At 41.3% G+C, this 20,171-nt stretch overlaps 1 long non-coding RNA gene across 1 annotated transcript in view; it reads left to right on the forward strand.

Annotated features, from left to right (window-relative positions):
* LOC138685028 (uncharacterized) overlaps window positions 1–19,065 on the forward strand; it is a 28,317-nt gene extending 9,252 nt beyond the window's left edge. Inside the window, exons 2-4 of the long non-coding RNA XR_011324255.1 lie at window positions 5,364–5,583; window positions 14,378–17,913; window positions 18,535–19,065. This is a non-coding gene — a long non-coding RNA (uncharacterized lncRNA). The remainder of the gene's footprint in view (window positions 1–5,363; window positions 5,584–14,377; window positions 17,914–18,534) is intronic.
* The last annotated feature ends 1,106 nt before the right edge of the window (window positions 19,066–20,171 follow it).

The raw sequence follows: 20,171 nt of genomic DNA on the forward strand, positions 1-20,171 counted from the left end.
CACATGTAAGCCTTGGAAGCTTGCAAATGCAAATTACGGATAACTGAAGGTTGTATTTGTGGAACTACGATGAAGATATGTAGCCAGATAGGAATTGGGAAAGCCAGAGAAAAGGTGATTTTGTCATAAATATTTTAAATAAAAATTTCACTCTGTGTAGAGGTGCAGGAAGACTGCCTTCTCCCCAGTGAATCAAATAACCAAGGAGGCTCAGAAATGGCCAGGTAGCCACCCAGGGTCTCCTAGGGTGGCTCCTGGGCAGAAGACTTCTCAGGGCACTGCAAACACCTAGCTTCCAGCAAGCGCAGGGCAGCAGGGAAGAGGCAGGATTTACCGAAGAGCTAGTGCACAGAGGAGCAGAAGCAGCTGAAAACAGCTTGACAGAAGAAAACAGAAGAGGTAAACAAACCCCGTGGGACAATTTCTAAAGAGCCTGCACAAGCGTTTTTAAACTACTAGAAAACCAGTTGCAACCGTTTCACTTTCTATCTAGGTTACCCCGTGGTGAGGCACAGTGAGTCAATGGAAGACAAACTTCTGGCAAGCTTTACTCCTTGCTACTGAGGCTTTGAAAACTCTAGTAACATTTGTGCAATACGTCCCATGTTTGTTCATAGGAAAATCAGGGAATGTAGCAGGCGTGATGGGAATTTCTAACCCTGAAATCCTGAATAATGCCTATGAGATTAAAAATCAGGACACTAAGTGCTTCTGGCTACTCCAGGTGCCGCAAAAATCTCATATAACACAAAAGAATGACTGGGTTTGGTAATGTTTCTGCAAGTACCTGAATAGTATCACTAGTTAATCATTCTTAGAAACAAAGGAGAAATAAAGGAGTGGAAAATACTGCCATTGTATAAAAAGAAAATTACATCAGAGTTTTAGTATAAATCTTCAATCGAAAAAAATGCCAGTGCAATAGTTATATTTTCAAGGAGCCCAGATTAATCCATTCCCATTTTCCCCCAAGTATTTGGTAGTCGTTTGTTAATGAAGTTCTTTGCACAGTTCTTTCTTGATTGTAAACACACCGATATTTTTGTGAGCTTTTCCTGAAGTCACAGGTTAATCCTTTAGAGGAAAATGATCCATAAAGCCAAGGAGTTGTAATCCCAACCTCTCTGGATTATCCAAAATACATTTGTAAGATACCGGGTTTTTTTCCTCTCAGTGAAATTATAATGCAATATGGGCTATGCTTTCTTTGATCAAAAAGAATGACAGATTTAAGTTTTCCTTAAAAGCAAAATATAGTGAAGCGAGAGATACCTTCTCCTCTCGCCTTAACTATCAGACAGTAGTCTATTACAGTAACTGCAATAGGAGATATAAAGACAGATTTCTTTGTAGTTCATGTACCTGTTCTTCTGAGATGTCACCCACTTAGGGAACTTGATGAACAGCTTGTACTCAAAATTTAAATAATAATAAATGCACACAAAGTATTGTCTACCACTGACCTATAGCAACCCATAAAGCAAAAGAAAACACTTCCTAATCGATTTCTTGTTATATTCAACACTAAGCCAATAAAACTTTTATATGGTGGTTCTAGCAGGAAAAAGTATCTTACTCTCAAAGCAGAAAAACAAATGCATAGATTTAGGCCAGTAGCAATTTCTTTGTTTAATGCTTCAGGCTTATTGCGATGTGTAGCCTCCTAAGGTTACGAGAACATTATCAAGTTTTTTCTGTACTGTTTTGCCACTTTCCAGCAAAATATAATACCACATGGCAAAATCAGGAAAAAAATCACTTGGAAAATGAAACAAAATGGCTATTCTAAATTGCTGTTAACAAAAGAAGTAGAGAGGGAGCGCTGTGTAAAGGGAAGAACAATGCAGAAACAACAGTTCGACACTGAGGATCACCACAGTGCGGGGAGAAGATTTATTCTCAGATTGTGGTGGTAATTACTGAAATTAATCTATCTGTCAACGTATTTGATCTGCACTGCATTGTCCCCATGATCCCAAGAACCAACAGTTGTGGGATGTGTCAGGAAAGTTGTGCTTTACAGGAGTACTTCACAGTAAGTCTACAAGCCCTTTCTCCTTGCTCTATGATGGCCTTTCTGGTGGCTCTCTTCCGCTGGAGAAATGAACTGTGGCAGGAAAATTTGTATTTATGAATCTTATAAAAGAGAATATTGAATGGTTGAAGGGGTCAGATAGCTCAACTCTTCAAGCCATGAGCTATGTCCCAGGAAAAATATTTTAATGTAGAAGCAGGAGCAGTGTGTTCCCAGGAATATCCCAGTCAACCCAGCAGCATTAACTTATCACCTGCAAGGCTTAAACATCAACTGCCTATTGTAACTCCCCTTTTCCTATTAGCCAGAAAGCTAAATATTGAAATATAATTAGGTACTCTAAGTCACGACTAACCTCCAGGTGAAAAAGCTGTTGCCAGCGATACTCTTTCAGTGGGGCAGGATGAAATGCAGCTAGTGCCTAGCTTCCAGGAGCTCAAATCGCTGCAATGCTATTTAAGACATAATCCTCTCCTGTGCTGGGTAACCAGGAATAACTGCTGAGCTTCTACATGGACCCACCGATAGCCATGCCAGCTCCTCCATGGTTCCTCTTTTAGAAAAACGAGGCATGGAAAATCCCATTTCTGGTTCAAAATCATCAAGCAGACACCAGGTGGGTCAAAGTGGAGGGTGGTAATAACAAGATGAAGTTAGTTTGAAAGACTGAGTGTATGTATTTGAGCGCAAACTAAGTACAAAAGTGATTCCTCCCCTGTGCTCTGCGCTGTGATACTCTGTCTGGAGAATTTTGACCTACAGGAACCAAGTCCAGAGGCTTTCCAAGATGGTTGGGAGCTAGAGCACCTAAGGTATGAGGAACATCCGAGAAGACTGGGTTTGCTTTGTGTGGGGAGAGAAGGCTAAGGAGGGATCTGATTGCTGAGCAGAACCAGGCTCTTGGTGGAAGTCCACCGTGAAAGGAAGAGGGAAGAGTTACAAGCCGTGACAAGGGAAAGTGATTAAACATAAGGGAAAAAAATTCACAGTGAGTTTGGTTAAACACTGATGCAGCGTCCCAGAGAAGCTGGGGAATCTTTTCCACTGGAGATACTTAAAAACTCACTGAACAAAGCTTAGAGCAACTAAAGCTAACTTCCAGCCTGGCGTGCTTTGAATAGGGGTCAGAGCCAACGAGCTCCAGAAGTTGCTTCCAATCTCAGTTAGTCTGTGATCCTAAAATGTGTTGCAACACAGAAGGAAAATTAGCTGCTCAGGGTCTCAGAGATTACCTGTGTTTTATGCTGATGAAAGGGAATAGAATATTGCTATCAAAAAATCCTAACCATGAAACTTGAAAAAATGGGCATATACATCTTGTTTTGAAGACACAGTACACATTAGCTTTACACTGAAGGCTGAAGCTTCCTCTCTTTCTCCAGGCCGCTAATCCCTTCAGAATCAAACCCAACCATCTCACAACTGTGATCCTCTAGCAATAAATGACATTATTTTCAGAAGTGACTAAGGTTGAATTCTCAGTCACACTGATCTCCAGGGACTGGGAACTGAGGCTCCTGATGTGTCAAACAGCTTCTACAATTTTAAAATCTGTTTTAAATGGCTTTGTCTATGATAACTTAGGTGCCTTTTTTGTTCTTTCTTTTCACATGGGCACAACTAATGTCAAATTGGCAAAAGACGGTCCAGGACCTTAGTGCTGCATTTTTCAGAGGCTCTCAGAGCAGAAATTTATTAACATGAAATCAATCATAAATGTCAGATCAGTTTATAATTTAGACCCCGAGTTTCCTGAATTTCTTGGGGAAAGTGATAAATACATTAGAACATGTTTTCACACAGATTTGGTATCAAACTTTGGGATATTTCTGTAAAATCTTAGTTTTACTCCCCAAATATGGATAATATGGATCTCAGCTAAGCTTAAAGAGATTTTTCTTATGATCTGCTTTTAACAAAAGGCTTTCTAGGCCCCATTAGATTTTTAATAGGCAGTATCACATTGGAATAGGTATGCATAACAGCATTATCTATTGAAATAGAAATAGAACTATACATAAAAACTCAGACAAGCAAGTAATATTTAATTTTTTTTTTCCATTCTTTTAGTTGACAAATTTGAAGCAGGAAGAGAGAAAGATTAATTATTATTTTGGTTTTGAAGGATTCTAAAGCTCTGATCTGCCCACCTAGGAGTGCTACGTACTAACTGCATGATTGATCAGGAAAACCTACGCTGTCCGTACCTGCAGGTCTGTTTTAGCTGTTCTAAAGGATAGTGAAAATGGAGCTGAGTTTGACCAAACCCAGGACATTGGTCTTACCCTCTGGTGATACACTAGTTGCATATAAGTACGATATGTGCAGCACTGCTAAAGCAATGTACCTTCTCCTCAAACAGCCATTAAGGGAGTTTTTACCATTGCTTTAAGCTTTTCCTTTTTATTTTCTGTCTTTGCTTCAGCAGTATCTATGTTTAATGTACAGTAAGAACCCAGGCTGAAACAGCACTGAAATCAGCAGCAGTACATGCTCAGCTGTCCAGGCTCCTGGCCATTGCGGGGTGGTTAGATGAACAGCCCCTTGTCCCGGAGGAGAATGGGGCTCTCCCAGTCTGGCAGTGAGACTTGTACCAGTTGACTTGTTTACCTTTGAGTTTTTATGTGCTGGTGAGTTTCAGACTCATGAGTTTCACTCTAACTTCAGATATCTGGATGACCAACTGTCCCAGTTTCGGCTGGAATAAAGTTGATTTTCTTCTCAGTAGCTGGTATGGTACTGTGTTTTGGATTTAGTGTGAGAAGAATGTTGATAACACACTGGTGTTTTCAATCACTGAGCAGTACTAAGTCAAGGACTTTTCAGCTTTTCATACTGCCCTGCCAGACAAGAAACCGGGAGGCAACACAGCTATGTCCAAAGGGTTATTCCATACCATACGATGTCATGCCCAGTATATAAACTGGGGGGAGCTGGCCGGGGGGGCATCATGGCTCGGGGATTGGCTGGGTGGTGGGCAATTGTATTGTCCATCACCTGTTTTATATATTCTATTATTAATTATTTTCCCTTCCTTTTCTGTCCTGTTAAACTGTCTTTATCTCAACCCACGAGTTTTACTTTTTTTTCCCCAATTCTCTCCCCCACCCCACTGGCAGGGGGAGTGAGCCAGCGGCTGCTGGCGCTTAATTGCCGACTGGGGTTAAACCACAACACCAACTCAAAAGATTATTAATAAAACAGTGACCTCATGTCACCTGGGACATATTAAAATATTCTAAATTGGGAAGTTATGGTTCTATATACTCGGCTTTCCTTTCCTGCCGGCACCTCTTTAATAACACCTTTTGTTTTGCTCTGTTACCAGTTGGAAAGGGAACAGATTCTCCATATGACAAGACAACCACAACAAGGAACCATAGGTCTTAGCACATCGTTGGGGTTATTAATTTCCTGACAGACAGCTCCGCAGGTCTTCATTCCACTGCGGGCGGAGACTTGGTCATGCTTAACCAGCACTGCGAAAGCTTTTGCTTTTCTCCAGCTCAGAATGAGAGTGGAGCCCTCGTCTGCTACAGCTTCAGAAGGTTTGATGATATTTTTTCCAATGGATCATGCTGTGGTTTAGCTGTAATCTGCCAGTCTCATTTCTGCATTTATCCTATTCCCATGGACACATCATCATTCAGGATATGCTTTGAATATATTAAATTGAATTTTTTTCCTCTTTTAACCATACCTTTAATCTGTTAGAAAATACACTCTCAAAGGTCATTTCTACTTTAATGTTTCTGCACAAGGCACATAGGAGCCGGAGCCATGGGTGGATGCAACCCAACCCCATTTCCTCTGCTGTGTGATTTATAAATGAACATCACAACCTCAGTTCCTACCCTTCCTTTCAATAAAATTTCACAAGTGCTCTGTTCTAAGTATTTTTGGAAATGGTTTTATTTACGTTACTTATTTTGTGTTTAGTTTTTAAATTTAAATTTCAGGTAAATTCCTGTCATCCTCCCTCATTCATGGCTGGGCAGAAAGGCCCTGTTAATGTGAAGAGCCATTTGGTGACAGTTTAAAAGATTCAGTGCAAATTTGATACTGGCATAGGGATAGGAGCAAAAAACACACAAAAAATCTTTGAGAAAGGTCAGTTTGCTGTCAGGAGTAACAGAGCAGAGGCTGCGGGGATAACCGAGCGTGCTCCTCTCCCCCAGGTGTGGTTGGTGGCAGGCAGCCAGGCTGGCATCACCGCACCCAGGGTGGGTTTTTGCTCCTTACCAAACACTTCCAAAAGCCAATGTTTAAAGTTAATTTAGAAATAGACTTGACGAAACATGTTTAATTTCAGGTATCTCCAGCAGTCCGTTTAGGTATGCTGCTAACAACACCTGTTCATATTTTAACCCACAACATTACCTCTGTTTTGCTCCTGAAGTTGGCTTTTGTCGGGTATGGAGGGACTTGCCTGAGAATTGCTCTCTCCTTCCTCTAGCATCGGGCTTTGCAGTCTCACTGCCGCTCCCATGCCGTTGCTCTTGTGCTGCAGCTCAGCGTGACGGCCTGTAGCTTCACTGTGCCGCTAAATAATGTATTTATGTGCAGACTAATGTAACTGGCAAAGAACAGTAAAGAGAAGGATTTGAATTTGCTTAATGCAAAATAGCCTAGAATAGGTCATTTTACTTGCAACTCATGTTTTTCAGCAGTTAGTTGTATTTTAAAAGAAAAGGTCAATGTTCTTATGCCTGACAGTTGTAACTCATTTTATTTCTGTCCAAACGATACAAGCTGAACCGGTGTATTTTGGGGATAAAGACTGGGCCTATATCTTGGACGGAATTTTTTGTTCTCTAGTTTTGCTTTGAAAAATTTTCAATATAAATCTTACATATATAAAACAGTATAAATCTTACATGCAGACTTTCCAGAATATATTAAAAAAGGATCCGCTTTAAGCAAGTGCTTAATTTAAGCCTGACATGTGATTTGCTAAACAAACTTATGACTAAGGCAACACATAGTTTGTTCAGTAGGACCAAAATTTGTTCCAGTGTGATTCATCAATGAGTAAGAGTGATGCTATCTGGCGTTTTAATCTAAGTGCAGATTTGAATAATGACCTGGATTTTTTGGAAGAGCAGCTAGCTAAGCAAGAAAAGGGGAAAAAAATAAAAATCTGTAAAGAATTCTGTGGTTGATATCACTACCTATTTTCAGCTATATGAGTCAGTGAGCTATCACATGGATTTGCACAGAAATATCAAAGCAAATCCCACTTCAAACCCACACCACTTCCCAATATATACCCTCACTCATCGATTCCAACAAGCCGCGTGAACGTATGTTTGTCTGAAATAAAAGCAGAAGAGACCAGAGCTACAGCAATAATTAACTTTCTTAAAACAAAGACTCTAATTTTCTGTGAAACTTCTGCCTAGGCTAATTTACAGCTGAACAGAGAAGAAACATGCAGTCAACAAGTGACATTTGCTGAGCTCAATAAGTGGAGTCTTTACGACATGTGCAGAGATCAAGGGAGGCAAATTGTTTTGCAAAATTGCAAAAAAAATTTTCTAAAATGACAGAGATGGCAACTTGTTCAAATATTCTTTAATAATAATGATTGAAAGAGCTACAGCTGTCATGCAAGGCCTGAAACCCAACATATTTCTTCAATATTATGAGCTTATTGGGATATAAATATGAGATACCTCTGGATACATGAGAGAAACATTATTTGTAGTGGTTCATATTTTGAAACATGAAGCCAATTACTGTGCTAGAAGAAAACATAACTCAATCTGTTACAGAATTTTTCTGCTAAATCACATCCTAGTAGAAGATGAAGCTTTGACAGTCTCTCATTTTTTTCCAGAATATTCTGCAATGTATTGCAAGTTGCTGCCAGATGTAAAGTCCTCTGGAAATTAAAAGAAGGATTTAGGCAATATTTTTAATGCTATATTCAGAATTGCAACATTTACACACTGGAAGATGAAAAAACGTATTGTTTTATATTTTTATTTCTTTTATTGACCAAAAAACCCCTATGGATTTGTAAGTCCTACCATCTTAGGGCATCCTACTTTTCTCCTATAGTTTATGAAATTCTATAACTGAAGATGATTAGGACCTTCCCACTATACAGAGGATTTAGCTGTGAATTAGCAAGCAAATGAAGAGGAGAAATGGAAGAAGACGCTCAGTCATCTCATTCTTCCTTGCAAGTCTCTGCTTCAAGGAGATGAATTCAGCTTTGGGCTTTTGCTGGGAGCCTCCTCACCAGGGAGCAAGTTTTCTTCAGTGCCAGACTAACCAGAATGGGTGATTAGGAAAACAATCCAACACAATGAGAAATTGCTACTTTAGAGAAAGCGAAGCAGAAAAGTTCCTACTGGTAAAGTGCTGGATGACAGAGCAAGAAGAGGTGGTGATGTGGGAGAGTCAATACCTCCAGTTACATGAGCAATACCAAAAAAAGCAGCTCATTGGCATCTTCTCATTTTCCGATTGTGCTTTTATTTGAACAAGATCACACAACAAAGCAAATGGCCAAGAAAATAAATCGAGTCCGTTTGACTTTGGTTGAGAAATACCATTGCCAATTACTTTTGGTGTATGGCAGATCTAGTTATGGATCAGGGCTCTGTGCTGTATAAAAGAGACTATTCAGAACAAAAAGACAAAGCCCTTGAAAGATGGAAAATGCGAATGAGGCAAGTAGATGTGCCATGTTTTTCAGGGGCAAAACTGATGGGACAACGCAGCTTCTTTAAGAACCAGCTGGAGCTGCTGTTTGAAAGACGTGTGCCTACAAATACATTTCCCTCATTACCATGGGCAAATTCACATGCTCAACAAGGGGCACATGCAAGTCAATCACCAGTCCAGCGATTGCCTTAATTACGGGCATTATGGCACAAACCGTGTGGCACAAGCTCTATATTACGTGCCCTCTTGTGTAGGAATGTTAAATTTTATCTTAAGGGTTTTTTGTATTAATACTTTTCAGTCTGAAATCTAGCGCCGTATACTAATTCTAGTTCTAAAACCAAAGTTGGGCTAATAAAATAAAATCTCGTTAACTGGAAACAACTGACAACCAGCTATATACGTTAGTAGATTCCAATGTGAGCACAAGCTCCGAGTACGGCTCAGATGGTTTAAAGGTATTTAGGAGAGAAACAGCTACGTACTGACGTTATCCTACAGCACACTGCTGGGGCTGCTTCTCAAATACCAGGTATAACTGATTACCTAATTTGGCAACAAACGGCTGCCAAAATGACCAAGTGATTGGAGAAACTATCGTACAGCAAAAGATGCGAGGCGTGCGGCTTGCTTGCTCTAACAGAGTGAAAGCTGAGGAGGGATATGATCACTGGCTGTAGAGGTATCAGCAATTACATATCCAGAGAGAGAAGCTGAACAACTGCCAGAACAAGAACAAATGGATGAAAATGAGCTTTCAGCAAACATAGGTTGGAAATCAGAAGACGATTGCTGCTGCGGGATGATGTCCCAATCAGAACAACAGGAGGAAAAATACAGTCTGATGGAGCTTAAAAACTGCTAAGGATTATGCAGTGCTCTGCTTGGTAGCACTGGCCTAGGCTTTCCCACAGGCAGAGCCCCTGCACTGCTATTTTGGGGCTAGGGGTTTTGTTTCTAAGCATAGTTTTTCAGCCTCAAACTAGGTTCTCTGTTTTAGCATTAAACAAATAAATAGACAGTAAGTAATACACACTGTGCTGGCTTGGTGGATTTCTCAGTAAGAAAGTCACGCGTGCAGGTCAAGAAATTATTTTCCTTCAGTGATGCAGAAAACGTGCCAGGTCTCCTCCTGGCACTGGGAGCCAGAGCTGCGTGGCAGCTGGGAAAAGCAGGGCAGTGAGACTGAAGGGGGAAATACATTTCCAAATACAGCAGCCTTTGTGGAATGGCGATTCAATTTTCATCGCCCTTTAAAATCCACTAAGCCCTAACACAGCCGTATGAGCAGGTAACTACAGCAAGAGTCCTAGCGAAGGTGGTTGGGAGCAGGAATAAATTTAGCTGAGTTTACTTGGGAGATCAGGCTGAGCTTACAACATACTTCTTAGAAAATGCTCTAGAAAATAATACCCCCCCTCCACATTTCTAAATTCTCTGAAAACTTGAAGAGATGCAATTGCTACGGGGCTTAAGTAGGAGTTCATTCAAATTTCAAACAGAAAATGTGCAACTTCAGTTAAAAGCAGCTTTTTCTGAGCATCCCAGACAAGAAAACTTCAGATTCATGGTTATTTACTTGAAAACACTGGGCCCCGATGCCTTTCTGCAGCAGTAACATCAGATGTTTTAATTTCTAACTCACCTTTTTTTCTGAGAAATGTAAACTTCAAGACTTCTTACTTATTCTTTGGTTCCAGAAACAAGTAGAAGAGGATGCAAACTTCTGATGAGGAGACGTGCTTTACCTGGGTTTGGTTTTATTGAAGGACAAAGTTGAAATAAATCTCTTTGATTTAGGAGGCCCCTAACTCATGGAAATTCTCAAGAAGAAATCTCATTCCATCTTTTAAGGATCATTAAAAAACCCCCACAAACAACTCTGTGGGCCGGATAGTTAAAGGCCATATAATTAGTTACAGTTCCGCAGCACACATTATTAGTCACATTTGAGGAATAACTACCCATTCAGATTACCTGAACGATCCCCTAACAGCTGGACTCAGGGGGATTCATCCTGACATCTGAAACATGGTGATAAAATCTGGGAACTGGGAACAGCGTGGGGCTGAAGGAAGGGAGTGCAAACCCCGTCTTTTCTTGCATGGGTGATAATTTTTCAGCAAGTGAGAAGAGCGGCAAAGCAGCCTGGCTGCTGGACCACCCCGTAGTACTGCAGAGTGACTGAGAGGTAACTTGGCGTTACCGTGCGGATGATTGTGTCTGCTGTCGGACATACTCCTTCACTGCCCATTCTCCTGGAGCCTGCTGTTTTGGGAGCATCATTTATTATCTTTTCTACGATCCCAGCTTTATAACGAGTACCCCAGCAGAGCTTCACCACTGCATGCTGTATAGCCCAAGCCCGCAAGACCCGGCGGTTAAACCCACACCGTCACACACCCGCATGCCTGCAACAGCCATCAATATTCACGTTTCCCTGCGACTGCTCCCACCAAACACCCCCCCGAAGCATGAGCGCCTGAATCACAAGGCTCTGTTTACAGCTCCTTTAATTAATATTCATTGATCCCTTTTGGAAAATAAGATCTAAGCATAGGCAGCAGCTTGGGGCAGCAGGATGGCGGGCGACAGCAGAACAGCCTCTGTGCCTGCTCCCTTGCTGCTGCCGCGGGTCAAGAGGTATTTTGGGGAGAAGCACCACTTCCAGCCATCCCTACTGCTCCCTTTTGGTTGTCTCCTTGCTCTTCACCCCCCTTCCCCAGGGTGGGAACGGTCCCTCCTTGGCCTGGCCCAGTTTGTACTTGCACATGCTGCTGAGAAGTCTTCTCCTGGCTCTGAGCGGCTTGCAGAACGGGTACGTTTGCTCTTCCAAAAATACTTGGCATCTTCAAGATGTTCATCTCCTAAAAGTTTTAAGATCAAAATCGATAAACCTATTACGCTTTCCTTTCATTTGGTAAATAATTGTGTTCATTTTGCTTGCAGGTTCAGCTATCCTTGTGATACACTTCATTCACTCTTGCCGTTTAATCCATTATTTTATTAGATACTTAAGTCACCCTTATCAGACAGTTAATAAGAGGATCACTGTAGATAGTTAATGGCAACATCTTCCTCCGAAAACCAATTAATAGAAATGCAACGTTCATGTCCTTTGGAATTTGGCTCAGTTTAAACCTCTTGTTAACGAAGCACAAGAGATCATTAAAAAACATGCAGAGACGCTTTGAGGTCTGTTAGAAACGGACGTTGCCCATTGTAAATTTAGGTATTGCTTAATACGGAATGATCTTTTCAAAAGTGAAAGGCTTTCAGCCTCAGCTCTGGAAGACGAATGCATATTTTTAATCATGCACACTGGTTCACAGTGCTTGACCTTTAATGCGCAGAGATGTTTTTACAAGGCTGAGGCCCTGGCCAGGTGACGGGAACGCTCCCACCTCCAGGTGGGATCTGCTGAACAAAGCCACCCGCGCACCTGAGCTGCTCCACTGGGCACCTCCTGCCTTCGGGTGGATTCAGACTAGATAGAAGGACGAAATTTTTTATGATGAGGCTGGTGAGACACTGGAACAGGTTGCCCAGAGAGGTTGTGGATGCCCCATCCCTGGAAACATTCAAGGCCAGCTTGGATGGGGCTTTGAGCAACCTGGTCCAGTTGAAGATGTCCCTGCCCATGGCAGGGGGGTTGGAACTAGATGACCTTTAAAGGTCCCTTCCAACCCAAACCATTCTAGGATTCTATGTTTAGGAGGGTGAGCATGCAGGAACAGCAGGGAGAGCTCAGTTTGGGGGATAGCCGTGATAACATCTTGTATGGATTCCGTAATTAATTTTAATTTCCTTAATTAAGTATTTAGTCTTTGGGGAAGGAAGATGAAAAAGTTGCTTCATAAACTGACAATGGGCGATTGTTCTCAGCTTCTTATCCTGGAGGCACGCAGGATAATGAGAGCTATAGAAATACTTGGACAGATTGATTATATGGAGCAGATAGGAGTCCCCCGGCACAGGCTTCTTGTGCATTTGCAGAGTAATGGACCTCCTCGCTCTTCTGGTGTACGTCACCGCTCCCCATCTTCGCAAGAAATTAAACTGGCTTTGTCTGCATGCAGCTACTGGGGGACAAATGTGACAACATCAAAATAAAGAAACACAGAAGAGAGCAGACAAATTGGACTGAATTGCCCATGTCCTACGTGGGCAAGAGCGATGCAATGCAAAATAAAAATTGGGAGACATTAGCAATTTCTGGTTTGAGGGGTGGATTAAACAGGTTTCCATCCAGACTGCACTCGCCCCGCGCACGCAGAATTCTTTATGGAGCGACTCAAAAAGATACCCAGTGTAAGATCACTGAAAGTGCCACATCAGGAGGTGGTGCTCTGAAAACGCCAGCCAGTTAAATTTATCTGACTTCTTGGTTCAATATGTGGAAAACTAAAATTTCTCCACAAAAGGAAATTTTAATTTGAAGACTTACAGCTTGGGTAGCTAATGAAGAGGCTACGGCTTTAACCTCTGCCAGAGGAGTCATCCCTTCATCAAACATTAAATCAACAGACAACAGAAGTTGGGGAAATGATGTTATTAAAATTCTAATGTGGAAATTCCCAATACTTTTCCCCAGCATACATAAAAAATAAAACGATATAAATATAAAAGAAATCCAACAGATGTAGCGTCATATGGACTTGCTTAATGGCAACGCTTAGCCTTTCAAAAAAAGATTTACATCTACATTCACTACTAAAACTTGACATTTGCATTGAATAATTCATAATTTGTTGCTTGCTGTGCCTTGCTGCCTTTCTTATATTCCTAAGTAATATTAGCTTTGCTGTTAGTGAAGTAGATCAATTCTAACAAATGCAGATATTTTGTTGTTACTCTGTAAAACGTGAATATGTGTTTAGCTAAACCCATGTTAAAATTTCCCTGGCAAGAACTCTTTGCCTATAATAGAAATGCTCTGTACAGATTTAATTCGCACCATTACTGGGCTCTGGCCTAATTCTCCCACAACTATTCCAAGTATTTTAACAAGAATCACATGTAGTTTGGACGTGTGTTTCCATGCCTACATGTGTCTCATTTTAAGACAAACTCATTCCACCTAACTCTTTGTATGGGTGCAAACGAAGTTGCTGTCAGGGCTCTTCCACCAAGCTGTGGAGACCTTCTCCCACCTCCCACCGCTGTCTGACCCGAGGCTAAAAGGAGAGGTATTTGAAGACACAGCTGGATTCAGCATCTGTACAGAAACTTGTCAAAGTGGGTGCTAAAGCAGGACTAAATACGCGATTTCTATAAAAGCTATTGCCCCGTTGCAGGTTTTAGGGTTGCAAATACCATGCTTGCAGCTTTATAAATCTCCTAAGGTCTTTAAAATGTAATTTTAATTCTAACATTTTCTTTTCTATTTTCATTATTCCCTCACATCCAAGTTATGAACTACAAAGGCTTAGGTAGCATCAGGTTCCACCAGGCAATTGGGAGAGAAGAAAGCGGTGGCTGTGTGGAGCTGCGGGGTCTCCTCCCGTCAGTTGCTTTCCAGCCTTTCTCTCTGGGAGAAGTTTCTTAGTTTATTCATTCAGACTAACGGATCAAATAGCACAACACAGATTCAGTTCACTACTATAGCATATGCTGAAGTGCCTAAAAATTTTATTTTTTCATTAATTTAATCTTTTTCCTCACCAGTGGACAAGCCTGCTTCCCTCACCTGGAGACAGAGCACTGCTCTGCATTGTACCCTGAAGGAGAACCACTTGAAGAACCAATATACACAGCCTCAAAGCATGGGTATCTAGTAAGCCTTTCAACATGTTCTGGGTGTTTTGGGGGGACTTTTTTTTTTTTTTTAAATTAAACCTCTTTTTTCTGTTCTATATAGTTTATACTACTTTTAGTTCAACTTCCACTTGAAATATCACATATACGATTAGGCTTTATTATGCAGAAAAAGTTCTTGCAGAGCATGCCAATGCAGCCTTAGGATGGTGAGATGGGAACATAAAAATCTTATGTTTAGTAACTGGAGTAGGGGAGGATGTCAGTGATGCTCCCTGCTGCTGTATCACTAATTTTGGAGGTTCCTGGCTCATAAGGTACAATAACTGTCCTCATAACTTAAAAAGCAAATTAACAGACAGGCTGTGTCCTTGTTTCAGCTGGGATAGAGTTAATTTTCTTTCTAGTAGATGGTATAGCATTATGTTTTGGATTCAGTACAAGAAGAATGTTGATAACACACTGATGTTTTCAGTTGCTGCTGAGCAGTGTTTAGACTAAGTCAAGGATTTTTCAGCTTCTGATGCCCAGCCAGCAAGAAGGCTGGAGGGGCACAAGAAGCTGGGAGGAGACACAGCCAGGGCAGCTGACCCAAACCTGCCAAAGGAATATTCCATACCATGGGACATTATGCCCAGTATATAAACTGGGGGGAGCTGGCCAGGGGGTGCAGACCACTGCTCAGATTCTAACTGGGCATCAGTCAGTGAGTGGTAAGCAATTGCATTGCGCATCACTTGTTTTGTATATTCCAGTTCTTTTATTATTCATTTTTCATTTTATTATTGTTATTATTCTCATTATTATTTTCTTGCTTTCTGTTCTATCGAGCTGTTCTTATCTCAACCCAAGAGTTTTACTTCATTCTTCCCCCAATTCTCTCCCCCATCCCACTGGGTGGGGGGGAAGTGAGTGAGCAGCTGCGTGGTGCTTAGGTGCTGGCTGGGGTTAAACCATAACAGGCTGTCATGACATCATCTGAAATGGCAAAAGCCTCAAATTTCACAATTTATATTAACTTCATTTTTCTGTAAAATAAATTTTTGAATATCTGAAAAATGAAAAGCAGGCTTGAGATGACTGGCACACAGTTAATTAATTGGGCAATGGAGTAGGCGTGCCACTGGGCTATCTATTTTTGAATACTGCGATGACACCTTTGTGGCCAGAAAATAATTTTGCTGTATTGGGTTGGCTTTTTGAATGTCTTTCTGTACCGACACTGAGAGGAAGAATTACAAATGCTCCTGTTTGTTATTTTGGTTGATGAAACTCTTAAGATGTATGAGACCAAGTTGGGGAACCACAGATTCTCTTTTCAGTCACAATTAAACAAATGAAGGATAGGATAGAAATAAAAACAGAAAGAGAATAGAATAGAATGGAATAGAATAATAATAAGAAAAAAGTTTTCCCTTATTTTTCAGAGGTAAATCTTCATTTTTTTCCTCAGAAGCAGAGAACAGTTTCCACATTTGAGAACAGATAATGGCAAACCCCAATACCTTTTGTTATTTTTATGATTTTTTCTCTTCCTAGAGAAAAATCAGTGAGAGCAGCAAGAAATTATTTTCCTGGAACTGAAAATGAGTGGTTGGTCTACCAGGAGTTAAGAATTGCTTCTCTTTCAAAAAGGCCTAAAATGATTGTGATTTGATGAGATGGAAACTTCTGAAGTAGGATTAAAAAAAAGTCTATTCTATAAAACTGTTTTCTGTCTGAAAAGTTCGTGGTTCCTCACACCCCCCCGCCTATGTTCACATGCTATAGGTATACGCGAAGCAGAAATCAGCTCAATAGAAGTTATGTATATTTTTTGAACCGAAAGCATTTGTCTTCTGTATTTTTAGGATACTATTCTTTTGGTCTTTTTGCATTGCAGTGTTAATGGTTCCTCAGGTCGAGAATGCTTTTTTTTTCCTTATCTGTCCAGTCTCTCACGCTTGCTGGTTGTAAATAACAGTTAAGAGGTATTAACGCCATTAGCCAAGCAAAATCATGAACGCCCGCAGGAGGACTCACCTGCAAATCTTCTGCACCACCAGACCTGGATGTGGACGTGGCTGTAACAGACTTTATTCTCCCATCCCATATTGTTTAGCTGGTTTAGCGCCGTTCAAAGCCAGACTCAAACTGGGGCTCAGACCCAGCTCGCTCATCTCATTGGTATGGATTCCTGCCTGTAATTCTAAAACGCCGGCTGACATTGCATGCGCACGGTTGTTCTCTTTGACTCAGGGCAACCTACGCTCACGCTCGTTTGGGGTTTGTACACAGGGATACATGGGGATGCTCTCACTCTGCCTTCTCCACTCCGCCTCGTCCAGGGTAAGTACATCAAAACCCTTCCCACTTCCCATCTCTTTTCCAAAATAGGAATTTCCAGAAAGAACCATTCTCTCTCTCAAAAATATTTTTTTTTTCTCTTCTAAATCCTAACCCCTTATCTTCTGTTGGCACGGCACTCAATTACAGACAAATACTTATCTCACAGCAGGTAAAAACTGAGAGATGAAATCTCTCCAGAACCTGCTTTCGCGGGGAATATTTCAAATCAAATCTCGGATTTTTTTTTTTTTTTAAAGCAACAACAAAAATGGCTTTTAAGTCTTCACAGCCAATAAATAAATTGTAAAACCTGGCAGAGAGAAACGAACTACGGAGGCCTGACTTCCCGCTGCTTAGCTTTCAAATGCAAAGCAACTATAATGCATTACCATTGCAGTTTAAATAACAGCTTGCAACACAAGGTTGCAAGAGGCTGGCGGGACTTTTTGGGGTACGTCTGCTTGGGCAGCATTTATTACAGCAGTACGAAACCAACACCTGATGTAACCCCTGCGTCTGAGCAATACTGTAGGAAATATGTGAGAGCGGGCTTGCTCTTTGACAGTAAATCTCAAGTGCCTGATAACCAGGTCCAGAGACGCCAGCAGTGTGGGCAGAAATGCTTGGCACGGTGGCTGCGGGCTCCCAGGGCTCGGGGGGTCCCCGGGAAGCCCCCAGGCTCGTGTCCTGGGGGTATACAAATGTTTTTTTTGGTAGGATTGATTTTTTTTCCTTTGGAAGCCTCAAAGTGTTTTTCTAGAGTCGATTCGACACCAGCGTGAACTATGCTTGCAGTGAATTTGGAACCAAACGATCTGTCGACACGTTTGGGATTTTGTACATCAGTAACGTGCTTAAACCGCTGGATAAATGGTATTTTTGGGGGAATCCTGAAACACGAAGGTCGAGTTGCTCAGCTAGAACTGGTAAAAACAGCAGAGAGAGGGAGGGGACTGAGGGCTGTGTTAACAGAGCGGATCTGTTTTGACTTGGATGAGCAGGTCCTGGGTTGTGTGAGCAAAAGCTTCAAGAACCATCGGCTTCCTCAACTTACCCGTCGGACGTGGCACCCGATGATGTGACCTTCACGGAGGGCACAGCAGGCAAACTAAGGACAGGTGATCGGATTTGCAGTCTTAACTGTGAATTCTCTTGGCTTTTTATGCATTTAAATCAACCTCAACGTTGTTGGTTGCTATTTAATTTGATAGCGGTGCCCGTGGCCCCATTTAGGACCAGGCAACCCATCGTGGCATCTTACAAATACATAGGAAGACAGTCCCTGCCCCGAAGAGAACATCACAGTAACTTTTTTTTCTGGTGATTTAATCATAATATTGACAACTTTATCAAAAATTACAAAACTGATATTAAAAAAATCTCTAATTCTTAGTAAGACTAGAATGGGTTTTTTTAAAAAATAGAAAAGCACTTTTATGCTACGGCTCTTCTGGAATTCTCACATTACAACCCTACATAGCAAAATACAAACTGTAGCTAAGAAAGGTAGCAGTCCTAAGGTAATTCAGTCCACCACGAGCCCTCTAATATCTCTATACCATCAAACTCAGGGACTCCAAAAGGATATCACATTACTTATAAACCTTCTGCAAAGCTGATTTAGGAAATACCTTTAAATTTTAAGTTCTTTTAAACCCCTAAAACCTTAGACTGTGAGGATAATAGACCTGGGACATCAGAGGTGGGTTTTTTGGATTTTTTTTTTTTTTTTAAACTAGGTGGATATTACTTTTGCAGCTGATACCAGCCAAACGTTTTCTGTCAGAAGTGAAAATATGAAGAAAATCCATTGAAATAAATGAAAATATTTTTTTATGGTGTTCACAAAATGCACCATAATAGAAAGAGGAATATTTCCTTTAATTTGAATGTCATCTGAATGACTCAACCACATTGTCACCCACTTAGCAAAAGAAAGCATAATAAATAAATAAATAAATAGACAAGAATATGTAACACTTTACATCCTCAAAGAATCACGTAGTTCCCTAATCTACCGAGATACTGATTGACGTCGTGGGCTCGCTTTACTCAGCCAGTTCAGTTTCGTGTGATTGTGCCATATTAATGACAAATAAAGTGTTGTTCCACTTTCCACAATGGAGTATTTTTTTTTTCACCTTTTAAATATAGGAATTCTCTCTTAAATTAGAAAGTAGGCAAAAAGTAGTTTTTAAATTTTCATTTTTAAGTCTTCTATTAGAAAAAATATAGATTTATTAAACAAAAAATAATAAGGTAGAAAGAAGGGTTGGGCCTCCATCAAAAAAGTATATTATGCTTTAATGCAAAGAGAAAGAAATGGCTCTATGGGCAAAATTCAAGTATGAGTGACCAGTTTTTTAATCGTAAAGTAGGTGCAACATTTTTTAAAATGTTACAACACTGCATGACCTGTAATGCTCACAATATTTACATTAACTGCTTACATGAAACCATAAAAACTCTAAAAGAGAAAAAAATTGGTATGGACTGAAACAAACTACTCCTAGCACCCACATCAATGCCATTATTAACCAATGAAATCAAGTGCACAAAAATACTTTACATAGTCTACTGATGTAAAGTATACATTGGTGAGAAAGTACAAACCTAATTAGTTAAAATGCCAAAAGAAGGGTCGGTCAATACAAACTCAGTTCTAGGACAGAAAGCAAAGGGAGAAAGAAACTAAATCGAGACAGGCGCTCACACACGCACACATACACACGCACGCACGGAGTGATGAATTAAAACCCAGGCGGGTGCGGACAAGACAGCAGGGAAGCGGGCTGGCGTGGAAAATGGACGACATCGACTCTTGAAACGAACACATCGACTCGGAACAGAAAAACGTGAGCTAAGCTACACACCCCACCCCACCCACCCCCCCCAATTTTTTTTTTTTTTTTTTTTTTTTTTTTTTAAAAATTAACAAAATCGATCACTTCACACGAGCTTGCATGGAGGACGGTGGCGTTACAGAAAAGACAAATGAACCTACCCCGCGGAAGGAAGGGCTCCTGCCTCCAGGCCCCTGTAGCCAGTGTAGCTATTGCGATCCCTCGGGCTGGGGGGGAAGGAGGGACGAGAGCCGTTTTGCCGGACATGAGAAAGCCCAGGGGCGAGCCCAGAGGTAGTGCTGCGTGCTCTGGCACGCGAGAGCCGAGGCTGGGAAAGCCGCCGGGTCCCGTCGTCCTCGGGGACAGCTGGTCTCGGTCATGTCCTTCGGAGAGAGGAGTTTGGGACTTGGGCAAGGCGGATGGGAAGAGGAGCAAGGACTTGTGATCCTGGCGCCGGGTATCTGGAGAGCGGCGATACCGCCAGCTTCCCGGGATGCTGATCACTGCCAGTCCTTAGCTGGAAAGTGAGATTT

This window comes from Haliaeetus albicilla, chromosome 4 (genome assembly GCF_947461875.1).
Source record: "Haliaeetus albicilla chromosome 4, bHalAlb1.1, whole genome shotgun sequence".
Lineage (NCBI taxonomy): Eukaryota > Metazoa > Chordata > Aves > Accipitriformes > Accipitridae > Haliaeetus > Haliaeetus albicilla.